The sequence below is a fragment of the Oncorhynchus tshawytscha genome, linkage group LG20, assembly GCF_018296145.1.
Source record: "Oncorhynchus tshawytscha isolate Ot180627B linkage group LG20, Otsh_v2.0, whole genome shotgun sequence".
Lineage (NCBI taxonomy): Eukaryota > Metazoa > Chordata > Actinopteri > Salmoniformes > Salmonidae > Oncorhynchus > Oncorhynchus tshawytscha.
Window position 1 is genome coordinate 44,547,330 of NC_056448.1, and position 20,489 is coordinate 44,567,818.

The window sequence follows — 20,489 nt, forward strand, 5'->3', positions numbered from 1 at the left end:
TATAAAACATACTTTTACATGTGATTGTGATAAAGTATTCCCAATTCCCTTCTTATAATACTACTTTAGAGAGTAAGTCAATGAGAACTTCTAATATTATCTAAGAATAAGTTACTTTAACAACTCTACCCACATGTATAAATTACCTCAATTAACTCGACTAACCGGTGCCCCCCCCACACACACACACACACATTGACCCTGTTGTATTCTGCACATTCTGTTGTATGTGACTAATAAAGTTTGATTCGATTTAATAAGATAAAGGCCAATAATCGCTTGTATTTCCTCACAAAATTACAATTTGGATCCATGAATCAGTCCTTTGGATTTATTGCGACCAAGGTGGGTTTTATGAAAACCGTTGGAAAGTTATGTATAATTGGGTTGATATAACAAGATTTTACTAGGATACTGCCTCAAAAATATTTTATTTGCCAGGCCAATCGATTGACCTGATGCATTGTTTGGCACATGTCAAGGCTGGCCTTGGGCTGATTTCAATGTGTAAAGGTACCCCATCACAACACCATTAGGTCGATAAACAGGTATGTCAGGACGTCATTGTTTCTTTAAAGCAGTTGGCTTCTCAACTAATCAATTGGTAATTGGCTCTTTCGTCAAGGCAAGGCAAGAGTGCATGGAAGTCTAGTATGGAATAGCATTTTTTCCCACATTGGAAGCAATGAAAACAAGTGTTAAGGTGTTTTGTTCTCTCTACCAGCCGATATGTATTCCATGTACAGTCTATTACAGAGTATGTGGGGGCAGAATGAAAAGCCAGCAGCAGGCCTTGTGACACAGTCCCCCTCCAAAACTAACCATATTTGGTTAGTAAAGACCCTACTTAGTATTTCCCACCCCACTTTAGCTAAGAGCTATAAAAGTTTTTCATGTTTTTAAAACCATATTTTGTATTTGTTTTCATAAATGACTTATTGCCTTTTCTTGTTGGCACAATAAAAGTAGCCATTGAATATATATATTTTGAATGCGTAATCCACATCGCAAAGTTTTGAAATGCAGGCTTTTATTTTGAAGGTTTGATCATTACCATATACAAGTGACGTCATCCTTTGTGCTGCTGGCAGAAAAACGAGTCTTAGCCGTCAGGTTAAGTGCACCTACCTGACACTTCCTGCTGTCGTCGATATGGGTTTTTCTTTTCATGCGCGTGGATGACGTTTCTTACAGATATATCACTGCCATGTTTGTATGCCTTCATCAGATGTATTCAATTAGAATTTCCACGTCCTCCGGCTGAAGCGCTGCGACCTTGGGTATTAACTCACGTTTGGAGGAATATTGGTTGCGGGGTAGTTTAGCCTGCATACGATAGGCCTACTACAAAGATTGGATTGTGATTTGGTGGTTGGAGTTTTTATTTTCGTTTACGTTACCCAGTTGATACACCAGTGAGACGCAACAGCGAGGGACTGACCCTCGTATTTGTAGAGGTAAGCAACACCTAGGCTACTGCATTTTTGGTTTTCATTTCATTTCGAGCGTGTATCCTGTAATAAAAACATTTTTTTCTGTGCTCTATCGACTATCATGAACGCGGTGGCATAGAATGTTTGCGTCATGACGAGTGCTTGTACAGGGTAAAGGTGATCTGAACGAGAAAGTGGGTGTACATTTGGCCGTCTCGTACGCATACAAATCTGGGCTAGGTCTATGCGACACTTTCTGCATTGTCCTCGTGACTTTTGTTAACGAGATTTATTTGGCCTATTTTGATGACATTGAATGTGTCAACAGTGTCTCTCTACTGTCTCGCATGTAGGCTACAATTGGCAATGCAACGTAATGCAAGATTAATGCAATGCAAGATGAATGTGTTCAGGCTACTAATTTATCAAGTGTATTCATTTACGAACCAGTAATTCTGTAACCCTTTCTGCACTTTCCCGGCAGCCTTGTTAGAGGTTTGCTACAGCAGCAGTTATAACATATAATTTGACTTATAAATGAATCTACCCATTGACTATTGAAGAATATTACTTTATGCCTCATGAACCTAAACTGTTGTACCCCATCAGAACCCAAAATGTAAGCTTGTTTTACAACAGTGTTTGTAAACAATGTAAACACACACTATTATAGCCTCTCAACATGGTTCAAACTATAATTTAGATATCATGGATGGTCAGTCCTTGCATCCATAGCTCTGTCTATGAATTTGAGTAATTACATTTCTCCTGCACCTGATTTTTACAGGAAGTGGTGGGGAGTAGGCTGCACTTTTTTTATTCAACCTCTGATTGGCCCTTTTTTTAAAATTAAGCAGTAAGTATAAAAAATATATTACCAACAGCCATTTTTACAATTCCATTTTATACCAGACTACCCTACCTAGGCAACATTTGGATGCCCTTATTATTCTAAGAGGCAAAGTCTGTAATCTGTTCTCAATTTATTATCATGCAGCAAATCTTTAAAACATGTTGATCAAGTTGTTGGCATCTGAGTTTTATGGGTCCATATTGAACGTTGTTTCTGGAGCCTTCTGTTGGACCATACCCTGGCTATCCCTACTCACCTCACCACTAGTGGAATAGCCCCTAGTACCCCTACTCACCACTAGTACCCCTACTCGCCACTAGTGGAACAGCCACTAGTACCCCTACTCGCCACTAGTGGAACAGCCCCTAGTACCCCTACTCGCCACTAGTGGAATAGCCACTAGTACCCCTACTCGCCACTAGTGGAACAGCCACTAGTACCCCTACTCGCCACTAGTGGAACAGCCACTAGTACCCCTACTCGCCACTAGAGGAATAGCCACTAGTACCCCTACTCGCCACTATCAAATCAAAATCAAATTTTATTTGTCACATACACATGGTTAGCAGATGTTAATGCGAGTGTAGCGAAATGCTTGTGCTTCTAGTTCCGACAATGCAGTAATAACGAGCAAGTAATCTAACTAACAATTCCAAAAAAAACTACTGTCATACACAGTGTAAGGGGATAAAGAATATGTACATAAGGATATATGAATGAGTGATGGTACAGAGCAGCATAGGCAAGATACAGTAGATGATATCGAGTACAGTATATACATATGAGATAAGTATGTAAACCAAGTGGCATAGTTAAAGTGGCTAGTGATACATGTATTACATAAGGATGCAGTCGATGATATAGAGTACAGTATCAACGTATGCATATGAGATGAACAATGTAGGGTAAGTAACATTATATAAGGTAGCATTGTTTAAAGTGGCTAGTGATATATTTACATAATTTCCCATCAATTCCCATGATTAAAGTGGCTGGAGTAGAGTCAGTGTCATTGACAGTGTGTTGGCAGTAGCCACTCAATGTTAGTGGTGGCTGTTTAACAGTCTGATGGCCTTGAGATAGAAGCTGTTTTTCAGTCTCTCGGTCCCAGCTTTGATGCACCTGTACTGACCTCGCCTTCTGGATGACAGCGGGGTGAACAGGCAGTGGCTCGGGTGGTTGATGTCCTTGATGATCTTTATGGCCTTCCTGTAGCATCGGGTGGTGTAGGTGTCCTGGAGGGCAGGTAGTTTGCCCCGGTGATGCGTTGTGCAGACCTCACTACCCTCTGGAGAGCCTTACGGTTGAGGGCGGTGCAGTTGCCATACCAGGCGGTGATACAGCCCGCCAGGATGCTCTCGATTGTGCATCTGTAGAAGTTTGTGAGTGCTTTTGGTGACAAGCCGAATTTCTTCAGCCTCCTGAGGTTGAAGAGGCGCTGCTGCGCCTTCCTCACGATGCTGTCTGTGTGAGTGGACCAATTCAGTTTGTCTGTGATGTGTATGCCGAGGAACTTAAAACTTGCTACCCTCTCCACTACTGTTCCATCGATGTGGATGGGGGGGTGTTCCCTCTGCTGTTTCCTGAAGTCCACAATCATCTCCTTAGTTTTGTTGACGTTGAGTGTGAGGTTATTTTCCTGACACCACACTCCGAGGGCCCTCACCTCCTCCCTGTTGGCCGTCTCGTCGTTGTTGGTAATCAAGCCTACCACTGTTGTGTCGTCCGCAAACTTGATGATTGAGTTGGAGGCGTGCATGGCCACGCAGTCGTGGGTGAACAGGGAGTACAGGAGGGGGCTCAGAACGCACCCTTGTGGGGCCCCAGTGTTGAGGATCAGCGGGGAGGAGATGTTGTTGCCTACCCTCACCACCTGGGGAGGCCCGTCAGGAAGTCCAGTACCCAGTTGCACAGGGCGGGGGTCGAGACCCAGGGTCTCGAGCTTGATGACGAGCTTGGAGGGTACTATGGTGTTGAATGCCGAGCTGTAGTCGATGAACAGCATTCTCACATAGGTATTCCTCTTGTCCAGATGGGTTAGGGCAGTGTGCAGTGTGCAGTGTGGTTGAGATTGCATCGTCTGTGGACCTATTTGGGCGGTAAGCAAATTGGAGTGGGTCAAGGGTGTCAGGTAGGGTGGAGGTGATATGGTCCTTGACTAGTCTCTCAAAGCACTTCATGATGACGGATGTGAGTGCTACGGGGCGGTAGTCGTTTAGCTCAGTTACCTTAGCTTTCTTGGGAACAGGAACAATGGTGGCCCTCTTGAAGCATGTGGGAACAGCAGACTGGTATAGGGATTGGTTGAATATGTCCGTTCTAATGAACTCGCACACCGTATCAGCGTATTCGTCAATGTTGTTGTCTGACGCAATACGAAACATCTCCCAGTCCACGTGATGGAAGCAGTCTTGGAGTGTGGAGTCAGCTTGGTCGGACCAGCGTTGGACAGACCTCAGCGTGGGAGCTTCTTGTTTTAGTTTCTGTCTGTAGGCAGGGATCAACAAAATGGAGTCATGGTCAGCTTTTCCGAAAGGGGGCGGGGCAGGGCCTTATATGCGTCGCGGAAGTTAGAGTAACAATGATCCAGGGTCTTTCCACCCCTGGTTGCGCAATCGATATGCTGATAAAATTTAGGGAGTCTTGTTTTCAGATTAGCCTTGTTAAAATCCCCAGCTACAATGAATGCAGCCTCCGGATAAATCGTTTCCAGTTTGCAGAGAGTTAAATAAAGTTCGTTCAGAGCCATCGATGTGTCTGCTTGGGGGGATATATACGGCTGTGATTATAATCGAAGAGAATTCTCTTGGTAGATAATGCGGTCTACATTTGATTGTGAGGAATTCTAAATCAGGTGAACAGAAGGATTTGAGTTCCTGTATGTTTCTTTCATCACACCATGTCACGTTGGCCATAAGACATACGCCCCCGCCCCTCTTCTTACCAGAAAGATGTTTGTTTCTGTCGGCGCGATGCGTGGAGAAACCCGCTGGCTGCACCGCTTCGGATTGCGTCTCTCCAGTTAGCCATGTTTCCGTGAAGCAGAGAACGTTAGTCTCTGATGTCCCTCTGGAATGCTACCCTTGCTCGGATTTCATCAACCTTGTTGTCAAGAGACTGGACATTGGCAAGAAGAATGCTAGGGAGTGGTGCACGATGTGCCCGTCTCCGGAGTCTGACCAGAAGACCGCTTCGTTTCCCTCTTTTTCTGAGTCGTTTTTTTTTTTTGGTCGCTGCATGTGATCCACTCGGTTACACTGGTTGTAAGGCAGAACACAGGATCCGCGTCGCGAAAAACATATTCTTGGTCGTACTGATGGTGAGTTGACGCTGATCTTATATTCAGTAGTTCTTGTCGGCTGTATGTAAAGAAACCTAAGATGACCTGGGGTACTAGTGTAAGAAATAACACGTAAAAAAACAAAAAACTGCATAGTTTCCTAGAACGCGAAGCGAGGCGGCCATCTCTGTCGGCGCCGGAAGTACACTAGTGGAATAGCCCCTAGTACCCCTACTCGCCACTAGTGGAATAGCCACTAGTACCCCTACTCGCCACTAGTGGAACAGCCACTAGTACCCCTACTCAGCTACTAGTACCCCTACTCGCCACTAGTGGAATAGCCCTAGTACCCCTACTCGCCACTAGTGGAATAGCCCCTAGTACCCTACTCGCCACTAGTGGAACAGCCACTAGTACCCCTACTCGCCACTAGTGGAATAGCCCCTAGTACCCCTACTCGCCACTAGTGGAACAGCCACTAGTACCCCTACTCGCCACTAGTGGAATAGCCCCTACTCACCTCAACTCTCACATTTGTTGCATTTAAACTAAACAAACATATAAATGCAACAATGTCAAAGCTTTTACTGGAGTCACAGTTCACATAAGGAAATCAGTCAATTGAAATATGTTCATTAGGCCCTAATCTATGGATTTCACATATGCATCTGTTGACATGTCTGGTGAATATGCAGACCGTGGAAGAACTGGGACATTTTCAACTTCCAGGGAGTGTGTACAGATCCTTGTGTAATTGGGCCCCTGCATTATCATGCTGAAACATGATGGGATGTCGGTGGATGAATGGCACAACAATGGGCCTCAGGATCTCATGACGGGCTCTCTGTGCATTCAAATTGGCCAGTTAGAAAATGTAGTTGTTTTGTTGTCCATAGCTTATGCCTGTCAATACCATAACGCCAACATGGGGCACAGTGTACACAACGTTGACATCAGCAAACCGCTCGCTCACACGACGCCATACACGTGGTCTGCGGTTGTGTGGCCGGTTGGACGTACTGCCAAATTCTCTAAAACGACATTGGAGGCAGCTTATGGTAGAGAAATTAACATAAAATTCTCTGGTAACATCTCTGGTGGACATTCCTGCAGTCAGCATGCCAATTGCATTGTACTAGGGGCCAATTGCATGCTGCCTCAACTTGAGACATCTGTGGCATTTGTGTTGTGACAAAACTGCACATTTTAGTGGCCTTTTATTGTCCCCAGCATAAGGTGCACCTGTGTAATGATCATGCTGTTTAATCAGCTTTTTGATATGCCACACCTGTCAGGTGGATGGATTATCTTGGCAAAGGAGAAATGCTCACTAACAGGGATGTAAAAACAAATTTGTGCACAACATTTGAGAGAGATTAAGCTTTTATTTCAGCTCATGAAACATGGGACCAATGCTTTTTATAATTTTGTTATTTAGCAGCAACTCAAAGCATCCAAGCCAACATGTTTCCCAGGGAAACGACTGAATAATGCTGCTCTGACCAGGACTCTTCATGGTCGAATTGTACCTGCTTTGAATGATGAAGCAATGTGATTCGTGTTTTGGACTCCCACCACCACCACTGTGAAAGAGTTTATTTGTATCACACAAACCTGAGCACTGCTGCATAACGGCATTAAGGAGGTCGTGCCAGTTAAAGGATGAAGTTCTATGAGATAAGACCAGGCCAAGTATGGTCTGACTTTGCATGTATTGTGCTATTAGTAAGGAAAGGGGGATATCTAGTGAGTTGCACAATTGAATGCATTCAACTGAAATGTGTCTTCCACATTTGAACCCAAATGTGTGTGGGGGGTGCCTTAATCCACGGCATCGGTGCCCGGGGAACAGTTATTGTGTGTTCACTGTTTTGCTCAACAGTAGATCGGCAGATTTTTCTACCTTGCCGGCTCGGGATACGAACCAGTGACCTTTTCAGTTACTGGCCCAAAAAGCTCTTAACCGCTAGGTTACCTGTTGTGATATCTTGTCAGTATGAATGTCGATCAACCATGTAACCTGACAGGATATGTTTGTATGATTTACTAATTGTGTTCCCCCTGAGTACGATAGTGATCTGCCCGTGACATAATGTGGTGTGATAACCAGTGATGTTGATATAACATCCTCTAATGGTCCCCCTCATTAAATCTTGTCACTGTTTGGTGCATTCCTTGACTGGTTTGCAGCTGAGATGAGTGCCATTGTAGTCTTACGCTGACAATTTGCATACTTTGTCATTCCAGCCAACATTCCTAAGGAAAGCCCAGTTGACAGCTCTACATATTTACTTTGTTCCATTGTAAATCCATTGTGATGTCACCTGTGTTTAATGATTTGTGTCATTTGTTCCCTCCGTCCACTTGTCCCTATAACTAGCAAGTTGTGTTGAGCTGAAACGGTTGCCATTGTCTCACAGGATTTTTTATATAAACTATTGTGGTGCATGGGAGAGAAAGTGAAACCAGAGAAAATGTTGACACAGGAAAGAGCGTTTCTCATAAACAATGTTTCTCAAGTTAACAGGAGTTTCACCTGAACTACACAGAGTATTTCCTTTTTTTTATTTTTATTTTTTACAAATTTGGCTTATTATTTAAACAGTTTAGTCAGTGTTTTTATTTTAATTTGGCTACTTTGATTAATTTGTAATACTGAATGGTGGGACAGTTTGTCACATTTTTAAAAAATGTGAATTTAGTTGTTTCTTAGCAAGTCCAGGTCTGTTGTCTTCTAAATGGCTTGGTCATCATTTTATAGATTTAATTGACTGTGTGCACATACCACTAGGGGTTTGTCAATTACTGTTGCTTACTGCAAAGGATCCACCCTTCGGCGCCACTATTTATCCTTCTCATTGCAGTGCTATAGACGTATTCCATTGAACCTGCCCAACAATCAGTGTATACCACGTTCAACCTGGCGTTCAACCTGCCGTTCAACCTGGCGTCTCTGAAGTGAGTTTCTTCCAACTACTCCTCCACAGCCACTGGCAGAGCTGCTTTCACCAATCAAATCCTTTCAGATTTGTCAGTGGACATATCCAGAATGTTGGCCATGTGCTCTGTGGTTAGACGTATCCAGACTGTTGGCCATGTGCTCTGTTGTTAGATTATTAGACGTATCGACTGTTGGCCATGTGCTCTGTTATTAGACATGTCCAGACTGTTGGCCATGTGCTCTGTTATTAGACATGTCCAGACTGTTGGCCATGTGCTCTGTTAGACTTATCCAGACTGTTGGCCATGTGCTCTGTTAGACTTATCCAGACTGTTGGCCATGTGCTCTGTTGTTAGACTTATCCAGACTGTTGGCCATGTGCTCTGTTCTAAGACTTATCCAGACTGTTGGCCATGTGCTCTGTTATTAGACATATCCAGACTGTTGGCCATGTGCTCTGTTAGACTTATCCAGACTGTTGGCCATGTGCTCAGACATACAGAATGTTGGCCATGTGCTCTGTTAGACTTATCCAGACTGTTGGCCATGTGCTCTGTTATTAGACATATCCAGACTGTTGGCCATGTGCTCTGTTATTAGATTATTAGACTTATCCAGACTATTGGCCATATGCTCTGTGGTTACCTACACTGGTAGTACTTTCTGTTGTAACATTTTGTGCATTTTCTGAATTTCTCATCTAGTGGTTGACCTTGATCACCTTGCAGCAGATGGTGCAGCATGTGTAGGCAATGGGCCTAATCTGGAGACAATGGGATATGATCAGATTTTAATGAGGAATTATGTTACAAGCTTAACTCTCATTGCATCTGTCTAGTTTGAGAAGCAAAAGTGGGTCGTTTTGATTTAATCACTCAACCGTGGCGTACCTTCCCTAATATACATGACTGTGACTGTCAGGCAGATCTGGCAATATACTGACTTAGTACATCTCTCGGTGCAAATATCACATAAACCGGCTTCTATTTAAGCGATAAGGCGCGAGGTGGTGTTATGGCCGGTAACTCGCCAGAAAACTGAAACCGCGAACCACCGCATATAACCATGACAAGGTTTCTGGGAATATGGCTGAATACGAACAGTGCAGTCAATCCCTTTGTCTCTGTACTGACATTTTGCCTGTGATTGCCTTTACAAAGTGGAGTCTCAATTCATTATCTTGCTTCACGATATCCACCATTGTTCCTGTACCCAAGAAAGCAAAGGTAACTGAACTAAATGACTATCGCCCTGTTGCACTCACTTTTGTCATCATGAAGTGCTTTGAGAGACTAGTCAAGGATCATATCACCTCTACCTTACCTGACACCCTAGACCCACTTCAATTTGCCCACCGCCCCAATAGATCCACAGACGATGCCATCGCACTACACACTGTCCTATCCCATCTGGACAAGAGGAATACCTATGTAAGAATGCTGTTCAATGACTACAGCTCAGCATTCAACACCATAGTACTCTCCAAGTTCATTAAGCACCGGGTCCTGGGTCTGAACCCCGCCCTGTGCAACTGGGTCCTGGACTTCCTAACGAGCACACCCCAGGTAGCGAAGGGGGTTCAGACCCAGGACACCGAGCTTAATGACCTTGAAGGGTACTATGGTGTTGAATGCTGAGCTGTGGCCACTCACACCTCCAACTCAATCATCAAGTTTGCAGACGACAAACCAGTAGTAGGCCTGATTACCAACAATGACGAGACCGCCTGCAAGGAGGAGGTGAGGGCCCTGGGAGAGTAAATAGCTTTTCACTCAACATCAACAAAACAAAGGAGCTGATCGTGGACTTCAGGAAACAGCAGAGGGAGCAGCCCCCTATCCACATCGACGGGACAGCGGTGGAGAAGACGGAAAGCTTCAAGTTCCTTGGTGTCTACATCACTGACGATCTGAAATGTTCCAACGACACAGACAGTGTGGTGAAGAGGGTGCAACAGTGCCTCTTCAACCTCAGGAGGCTGAAGAAATTTGTTGGCCCCTAAAACCCTCACAAACCTTTACAGATGCACAATTGCGAGCATCCAGTCGGGCTTCATCACCGGGTGCAAACTGCCTGCCCTCCAGGACACCTACATCAAATGATGTCACTGGAAGGCCAAAAAGATCATCAACCACTCGAGCCACGGCCTGTTCACCCCGCTATCATCCAGAAGGCGAGGTCAGTACAGGTGCGTCAAAGCTGAGACTTAAACAGCTTCTCGGTCCCATCAAGGCCATCAGACTTAAATAGCCATCACTAGCCGGCTTCCACCCGGTTACGCAACCCTGCACCTTAGAGGCTGTTGCCCTATAGACATAGACATGGAATCACTAACCACTTTAACAATGGACCACTAGTCACTTTAATGTTTACATACTGTTTACTCGTGTATGTACTGTATTATATTCTACTGTATTTTAGTCAATGCCGACATTGCTCAATCTAATATTTATGCATTTCTAAATTCCATTCTTTTACTTTGTATTGTTGTGAATCGCTTTTAGATTCTACTGCACTGTTGGAGCTGGGAACACAAGCATTTCGCTACACCCACAATAACGTCTGCTAAATATGTGTCTACCTTACCTGACACCCTAGACACCCTTACCTGACCAATAAAACCTAATTTCAGTCTATCAGCATTCAGGGCTCAAACCACTCGGTTTATAATCGGAGTTAGAATCCACTATTCAACAATGCCGTGGTGTGACTGTCAAGAAGGGTGTTGTAGAGTGGGAATTATTTTCAGATCTATATGGACAGTTATTAAACACTTCCTGAAGTAGTTCCAACAATAGGTGCCTTACTACCGTTGTAAATCTCTGCACCAAGCACCCTTTACAGAGCTATAAAGATTATTTTTTTAAATTGAACCAGGTAGGCCAGTTGAGAACAAGTTCTCATTTACAACTGCGATCTGGCCAAGATGAAGCAAAGCAGTGTGAACAGAGTTACACAAACAAACGTACAGTCAATAACACAAGTTACAGAAAGCTAAATCAACAACTACACATACTGAAATTGGATGCATGTCCAATGAGGGAAAAACCTTGTAGTTTTTTTGTTGCCGAGACTTGTATATATTTTGTATATATTTTTTTTGTAGCATCTGATGAGGTGGTGAGTGATGAACATGAAATTCTCCGTGCGGCCACAGGTGGAGCTAGACTCTGTCAAATCCTCCCAAGTGTTTCTTGTTTGACCAGCGATTTTTCAGCAACTGGTATTGTTGAATTCGGTTGTCCATTGGCAGGTTTGCGAGGAACAAACTACTGTATTTAGTATTTAGTTTCTAGCCTTTTTTAGCTTTTTATTATTTGCATTGCGATGTCCTCGAGTAACGGACAGCTTATGTCCTAACAAGACAAGCAATTTTTCTGTAACAGGCAAAATTATGCATTGTTATGGATGTATACAAATTTTAAATAGAAAACAGCTTATGCAAATTTGCTGTTGTGCTGCGGAGTTGGACGAGACTTTGTTAGCCATAGTTGGCTAGCTGGCAAGCAAGGGATTCGAATGTTGCCAATTTACATGGCAATTGAGCAAAAATTGGCTGATTCCTCACTGATCATCCATACAGATGCCCCATGAGGTGAGATCTTGTCATGGAGCTCCAGGAGAAATGCTTCTAACGGAGCCACTCCTTAGTTGCCCTGGCTGTGTGTTTCGGGGTGATGCTGGAAGACCCAGCCACGACCCATCATCTTGAACTTCTTCCATTTTCTAATTGCAGAAAAGCATCCCCAAAGAATGCTCCAACAGTTGTTGTACTCATCCTTCTTCCTCCAAACACGGTGAGTGGAGTTTAGACCAAAAAGCTTTATTTTTGTGTCTTGCCTCCCATCTGTCCTGCAAACTTAGCCCATCCCAGCCTTGTGCAGGTCTACTATTTTATCCCTGTCCCATGTCATTGACCAGGTCCTGCCATGTAGCTGGGCTGATTCCTGGTCTTGGCCATTGTGGCTCCAGACCGAGGGTGTTGGAGTCTGTTTGAGTGTGTGTCTTGGCCATTGTGGAGAGGTTGGAGTCTGTTTGAGTGTGTGGACAGGTGTCTTTTATACAGGTAACGAGTTCAAACAGGTGCAGTTAATACAGGTAATGAGTGGAGAACAGGAGGGATTCTTAAAGATAAACTAACAGGTCTGCGAGAGATGGAATTCTTACTGGTTGATAGGTGATCAAATACTTATGTCATGCAATAAAATGCAAATGAATAACTTAAAAAATCATACAATGTGATTTTCTGGATTTGTTTTAGATTCCGTCTCACAGTTGAAGTGTACCTATGATAAAAATGACAGACCTCTACATGCTTTGTAAGTAGGAAACACTGCCGATTTGGCAGGCTATCGAATACTTGTTCTCTTCACATAGCGTTGGCGTTTTATCCCCTTTTACTAATGAAGCTGACTCTAAATAGGATCATTTTGGGAAGCCTCCAATGGAATGTCACACTGTCACCTACTGTTACAATTCCCAGGTTGCACAGAAACGCACACCAAGTGTGTCTTGTGTTAAGCTGTTCTCCTTGGGGAGGGGTGCGCCACTGCTAAGGGAATACAGGGGAAACACTGCAGATGGAGGATGCTTCCCAGGGAATTGCTTTGGCCTGACTTTTTTAAAAATGTCAATGTACTGCAGATGGAGGAAAGGAGACGAGCGGAGGAAATCACTGAAAACTATTGAGATGCACCCCATAGCATGGCCTGTTTTTTTTTTTTTTTTTTTTCCCCCTCATGATGATGATGATGAGGGCATCTGTGATATGGGACTCTCAGTAGGCATCATTTGGTCAGAGTTTAGTGCTGCAGCCACTCCACTGACTGGCACCTATGCTGTGTCAGTGAGAGGCTGCAGGCTATGCAGCTCCCCCATTGCCCCCCACTTCGCCTGTCACCCTTATGACCCATTTCTGCCAGTCCAGTGGAGACTAGACACGTAATTAGTAAGGCAATGTGGTGCTTGGAAACATCAAAACAGTGACTTGCTCCTACAGGTTCATGCACTGCAACATCCGTAGAGTACGAACCCTACCTCACACAGGAAGTGGCGCTGGTCCTGATCCAGGAACTTGTCCTCTCCTGTCTAGACTACTGTAACTCGCTGGTCTCCCCGCTTGTGCAATCAAACATTTTTATGTCGGCTCTGGGATTCGAGCCAGCAACCTTTCAGTGACTGGCCCAACACTCTTAACCACTAGGCTACCTGCCGCCCTGCAAACCTTTACAATTTATCCAGAGCGCTGTAGCCCGCCTGGTGTTCAACTTTCCCAAGTTACATGTCACCCAGATCCTCCGCACACTCCACTGGCTTCCAGTCGAAGTTCTCATCCAAGACAATGTTGCGTTGCCTACAGAGCAGCAAGAGGAGCTCTGGATAAGGCTGAGAGGGAGTTGCCCTCCTGTAGGGGTGGGAGGGCCAAGAGACCAGATGTGGCAGGACAGAGTTCTCGGGTTGGGGTGGAGGGTTTGAGCAGAGCCTGACGGTAGGGAAGCAGCCTTATCCAGGCTCTGCTCAAACCCTGAACTCTGAACAAATGATGCCTACTGAGAGTCCCATATCACAGATGCCTCATCATCCTTTGAGGGGGGAAAAAACAGACCATGCTATGGGGGTGCATCTTGACAGTTTTCAGTGATTTCCTCCGCTCGTCTCCTTTCCTCCATCTGCAGTACATTAACATTTGAGCAGAGCACCCCAACCACCCCAACCCGAGAACTCTGTCCTGCCATATCTGGTCTTTTGGCCCTCCCACCCCTACAGGAGGGCAACTCCCTCTCAGCCAGGTCCAAGCTCTTCTCTGTCCTGGCACCCTAATGGTGGAACAAATGTTGTATTTTTATTTATTGAACTAGGCAAGTCAGTTAAGAACAAATTCTTATTTACAATGATGGCCTAGGAACAGTGGGTTAACTGCCTTGTTCAGGGGCAGAACGACAGATTTTTACCTTGTCAGCTCGGGGATTCGATCCAGCAACCTTTCGGTAACTGGCCCAACGCTCTAATTACTAGGCTACCTGCCGCCCCAACAAGCTACCCAATGAACTCCCTGCCTTCATCTTCTGAAAACATCTGAAACCCAACCTCTTCAAAGGGCATCTTAAATAATCCCACTTGACTATATATATATATATATTCACATTTTTCCCCCCCTTACTTGCTCTGACTTTGCTGACGGCTACTTTGAGAAATAATGTACTTACTATGACTGCGATATATGTGGTTCTCCCACCTAGCTATCTGAAGATGAATGCACAAACTATAAATCACTCTGGATAAGGCTGTCTGCTTAATGACTAAAATGTAAATGTGTGTTTTGCATCACTACAGTATTATCCCAGTCTCTTTTTGTAATTTTGATTGACGTTAACTTAAATCCCCACGACAACCATTAACGTCATGTCTGAATGTCCACCCCAGTGGCAGCTGTTTCCATATCTGGCGTGGCAAGAGGCAGCATCGCTTGCCAACTTTAGATGTGCAAGCTATCAGTTTGCAGGCTAACTAGAGCTCTGGATTTTATGTCCCAAACCGTACATGATATTAATACACACACACACACACACACACAGCACATCATACTTTTTTACAAATGTGTGGTGATATAACTGCATATCATGTGAAATGTCTCCAAACACCATGCAATGCATTTTTCTCATTGTTAACCTCGTATAGATCGTCTTCATGCTAATAAGGAAAACAGCATGTGTAACTAAACACGTGATTAGGCGTATCTTATATCTTCATTGACTACGCCCTGCTGACACACACCCTCATCCAGTGTATGGAAGCAAAGTTGAAAGGTCACTTAGTAAGGCTCCTGCTAGAAGTTTAACCCGAACCACAGATTTGGGATCAGCTTTGCCTCCCTCACTCCTAACCTCATCACAGGACATGCAGTACAAGTCAAACATGTGGACACACCACCTCATTCCAAGATTTTCCCTTATTTTTTTACTATTTTTCTACATTGTAGAACAATAGTGAAGACATCAAAACTATGAAATCATGTAGTAACCAAAAAAAGTGTCAAACAAATCAAAATATATTTGTGATTTAGTAGCCACCCTTTGCCTTGAAAGCTTTGCACACTTTTGGCATTCTCTCAACCAGCTTCACGAGGTAGTCACCTGGAATGCATTTCAATTAACAGGTGTGCCTTGTTAATTTGTGGAATTTCTTTCCTTCTTAATGCATTTGAGCCAATCAGTTGTGTTGTGACAAGGTAGGGATGTTGTCCAGAAGATATCCCTATTTGGTGAAAGACAAAGTCCATATTATGGCAAGAACAGCTCAAATAAGCAAAGAGAAACGACTGTCCATCATTACTTTAAGACATGAAGGTCGGTCAATATGGAAAATGTCAAGTACTTTGAATGTTTCTTCAAAGTGCAGTCACAAATACCATCAAGCGCTATGATGAAAGTGGCTCCCATGAAGAGCGCCACAGGAAAGGAAGACCCAGAGTTACCTCTGCTGCAGAGGATAAGTTCATTAGATTTACCAGCCTCAGAAATTGCAGCCCAAATAAATGCTTCACAGAGTTCAAGTAACAGACACATTTCAACATCAACTGTTCAGAGGAGACTATGTAAATCAGGCCTTCATGGTTGAATACCTGCAAAGAAACCACTACTAAAGGACACCAATAAGAAGAGACTTGCTTGGGCTAAAAAAACATGAGCAATAGACCGTGGAAATCTGTCCAAATTTGAGATTTTTGTTTCCAACTGCTGTATCTTTGTGAGACGCAGAGTAGTTGGACGGATCATCTCCGCATGTGTGGTTCTCACCGTGAAGCATGAAGGAGGGGATGTGATGCTGTGGGGGTGCTTTGCTGGTGACACTGTCAGTGATTTATTTGGAATTCAAGGCACACTTAACCAGCTTGGCTACCACAGAACTCTGCAGCGATACGCCATCCCATCTGGTTTGCACTTAGTCCCACTATCATTTATTTTTCAACAGGACAATGACCCAAAACACACCTCCAGGCTGTGTAAGGGCTATTTGACCGAGAAGGAGAGTGATGGAGTGCTAAATCAGATGACCTGGCCTCCACAATCACCCGACCTCAACCCAATTGAGATGGTTTGGAATGAGTTGGACCGCAGAGTGAAGGAAAAGCAACCAACGAGTGCTCGGCATATGTTGGAAAAGCATTCCTTATGAAGCTGGTTGAGAGAATGCCAAGAGTGTGCAAAGCTGTCATCAAGGCAAAGGGTGGCTACTTTGAACAATCTAAAATATATTGTTCATTTTGATTTATTTAAAAAAAATACATTTTTATTTATATTTTTTTTACATGATTCCGTGTCTTCACTATTCTACAAAGTAGAAAATAGTAAAAAAATAAGCACCATTTGAATGAGTAGGCGTGTCCAAACTTTTGACTGGTACTATATGTCAAACTAACCTTAAGTCAGAGTCTACTCCTCTGTCTGCCTTTGCCACAGTTAACAGTTTTTGGAGTGTGGGTGATATTCCTAAATGTTACAGTTCAACTGTAATTAAAATCATTATGATTTTATAGCTTCTTGATTCTCAACTGGTATTCAAATTGCATGGATCTATTGCGGTGCAATTACGCTCTTAGACATTACTTTTTGGTAAGAGTTGTAATTGGCAGTGCCAAAAGCTCCTCCATTTCCTAAGACCCAATCATGTCACGCTTTCTGTCCGTCCTCACTCCACTTCGCCCAGGGGCCCTGGCTCTGAACGAGAGAGGCAGAAGTACGAAGGAGCTCTGACGGAGGCTAATGAAACCCGATTTTTCAGCTTCTCTCTTTCCCACTCCTCCGTCTCCCTCTCCGGGCACCTCCCTTTCACTCTCTCTCTCCTGGACCCTGAATGTGCCAGGAGTTCTCGTCTGAAAGGCCAACGAGAGTCCATTCACACCCTCAGTAGTGAGGCAGGTCTGCTGGAAAAGGGCCAGAGTGAGAGCTGAAGAATTTCTCTTAAAAAGCCATGCCTCTAGTCACGACCCTCCCTTTTTATGCCTCCTTACGTTTCCCCTGACGACGCCAGTTGGCTTTCCCCCAATAAATTATTCTGACAATCACCAATTTAGGGTAAAAACTAAGGGTATACTTACTATTAAAGCTGGGTGATATGGCCAAAATATCAGATCACGGTAGTTTTAGAATTTTTGATGGTATGATGGTTTTTGAGTGTTCTTAATTAGTGCGTGACCCTAGAGGGGGCAACACGTACATTCTAAGTGATTTTCAGTGGGTATTTTTCCCCCATTCTGATTTTGTTTTACACTTCAATTCAACTATAACCAAAAATAATTTCCTGCATTTTAATAAATGTCTGTGTTTACAGCACTCACTTCCACACTGCCACATAGGCCTGCAAATCACGGCCTTATTTGTTTTTTACCATGTTGCGATTTTAGATCAAATAGATCATAACACTTTGGCGAGCTGTTAGTATCATGGAAATAAAATGATTCATTGAATTCTATATAATAGTGGGTACATTGAATACAGTGTTTTGACATGAAAATGCCAGGGAGTTATTGTGACAGGGTAGGAACCACCGTTGGTTAGTGTTTCCTTGGGGACCCTATAATCTTTGGCTGGATTAGATATTTATTAATGTATCCAACATTCATGCTACGCCTATTCCTCTTTGATTTAGATGATACTGTTGCTCAAACATGCTAATTTAGGCTATAACATCACTGGTATTATCAGGCTGTATAGCTAGCTACTTTGCTCTGACTCAGCTGGCTAGCTGGTTCCATGTCTGGACTCATTAAATGTGAAGACTTATATCAATAATGTAAACATTATTAGTAAGTTGGGGCACCACGGAAAATGTTTGAGATTACAAAGTTGATATTTTTCCGAATATAACTCTTCAGTGATTTTTAATATCTGATCAATTAAGTCTTCTATTAATTTAATTATTACGTCCTCATTGCTGAACGTCGCAAACCCTTGTATATTGCTGATTCATTATGGAAACTAGCGTTCGTGCAGATAGCCAAATTGATTTATTTACTAACTAATAATCACACAATTACATAAACAGATTGGTAACTAACAATGATAAAGTCCCTAGTGGACTAAGCCAATATGATGGCTTGGTAGACAAAGGAAAGGGGTGGGCACAGAGAGAGCGGGAAAGACTAAATGGATTCCCTACACACAGACTGTAATTATATGAATTGAAATGCTAATCCTTTGCACATAAACTGCTGTTCATTCGAGAATAATCGCAACGTACATATTTACGCCCGTATGTCGTTGTCTTCTCTGTTGGAATCCTCGATCGTCCTGTGGAGTTCATTAGAGTCTCTGGTTAACTTTCCCGGAAGTCACAATGTATTTTGTGGTTGGAATGCATACTTCGGAGTACCATTCAGAAATATTCTCATAGAATAGATGCTTCGGCGGTTGTCGGCGTTCTCGTTCTAGACTTGCGTAACTTCTAGCTGCAGACACTTAATTATACGTCCTAAGATTTGCTCTTATTCTGTAGTGATCGATTAGTCTCAGAGTTGACCCCTTTCCAGCCATTCCAGCGTGCGAACTCCGTCCCGGGGTTCTCTGACTTAATGTATATTTTGTAGGATGGTGTTTTATATTCGTGGAAGAAGGGGAGGTTCTATGACACCTAATGTGATGTCTGGGTTCATGTGGGTGTGAGCTTTATATGAAAACCTTCTAAATGAGAGTATGGATTAACATCACATTACATCTTTTCACAAATAGCTTCATGTTTAATCACACACGTTACACAATATTTCGATGCAAACCTGACAGCTGGGAAATGTACACTTTTTAAGAGATACAGTTATCTGTGTTTCCTGTCATGAGATCACCAAATTAAACACTACTCGTCATGACTGTCCCTTAAGTGTCCATGGATCATTCCCACATTCTCAAAAGTAGAAATATTGTTTAGTTCTCCCATTTTGGGGTTTAGGAGTTATGAACTAAGAGAAGCGCTTTGTTCTGGTTGACTCTCTCCCTCAATACTGCATGGCAGTTTCTACCAGGTGTATATATGACTCTGACTCTGATATATGGCTCTGATCCTCCCCCCAGGGCATGTCATGACACTAGCTAGCTAATAAATGTACTAATTAGCGATTTAGCATGCATTAGCGGCTAACACGATTTAGCCTAACTAATAAAGAAACGAATTGTTTGCAGAAACAAACTAATAGTGTAATTTATAACCCTTGTGGATTTATTTTAAGTAGCAAAGTGTAAACATCGTCATTGACGTTTTTGCATGTGCTGCATTGACCATGCAGACTGAACACAAGTGTCTCGTAGTCGAGGAACAACTAATGCGCTCCTTGAGTGTCAGGGGGCGTGGCTAGTTCTATGTTGAAAACAGCATGGAGAGAGAGAGCTGAGAGATGACTCAAGTAGCGGTGTAAACTATAAAAATGGACATTACACACAGCATATCACATTTTAACAAACATTCAAATACCGTTATAGAAGGTAAAGTAAAAACCTAAACCGGTCTGTGCATCAATACTGGTGTGGGTGTGTGTGGTAAAATACAGTATACCGCCCAGCCCTATCGACTTACTATTCTGCGCTCCAGTTTTCATTTTGGAGATCCTTCAGAAGAGAACGACTGATTTTGATGAACGCTTAACATTTTTGCATCGATTGTCTGAAAAAAGCTTGGGATAATGGATAAGTTTTGTTCTAGTAGTTCTCGGAGGTTATACTGAGATCTGAATGGATGATCTGCAATAATATTTTCAGTGTTGATGCCCTTGCAACTTTCAAGTTTCTCACACAGGCTGATGTAAACCTTGCTTTTTTTTAACATGTACAGCAGGCCATAGCCTTTTGAATGTTTGGTACCCCTGTCAGACATTACTCTCTTGCTGCAGATGCCTTGCGAATCACCACCTAAACCACCTGTTTTGAACTCGCCAGCGTTTGAAATCCACCATATTTACAATCGGAGCCTGTGGACCTTTTTCCGAAACTACCTTTG

At 43.3% G+C, this 20,489-nt stretch overlaps 1 protein-coding gene across 1 annotated transcript in view; it reads left to right on the forward strand.

The window, feature by feature from the left end:
• The first annotated feature begins 1,102 nt into the window (after positions 1-1,102).
• The window catches only part of LOC112219965 (ras-specific guanine nucleotide-releasing factor RalGPS1-like), a 294,035-nt gene continuing 274,648 nt past the window's right edge, over positions 1,103-20,489 (forward strand). Inside the window, 1 exon segment of the mRNA XM_042302718.1 lies at positions 1,103-1,457. The gene's annotated coding sequence lies outside the window, so the exon portion shown is untranslated.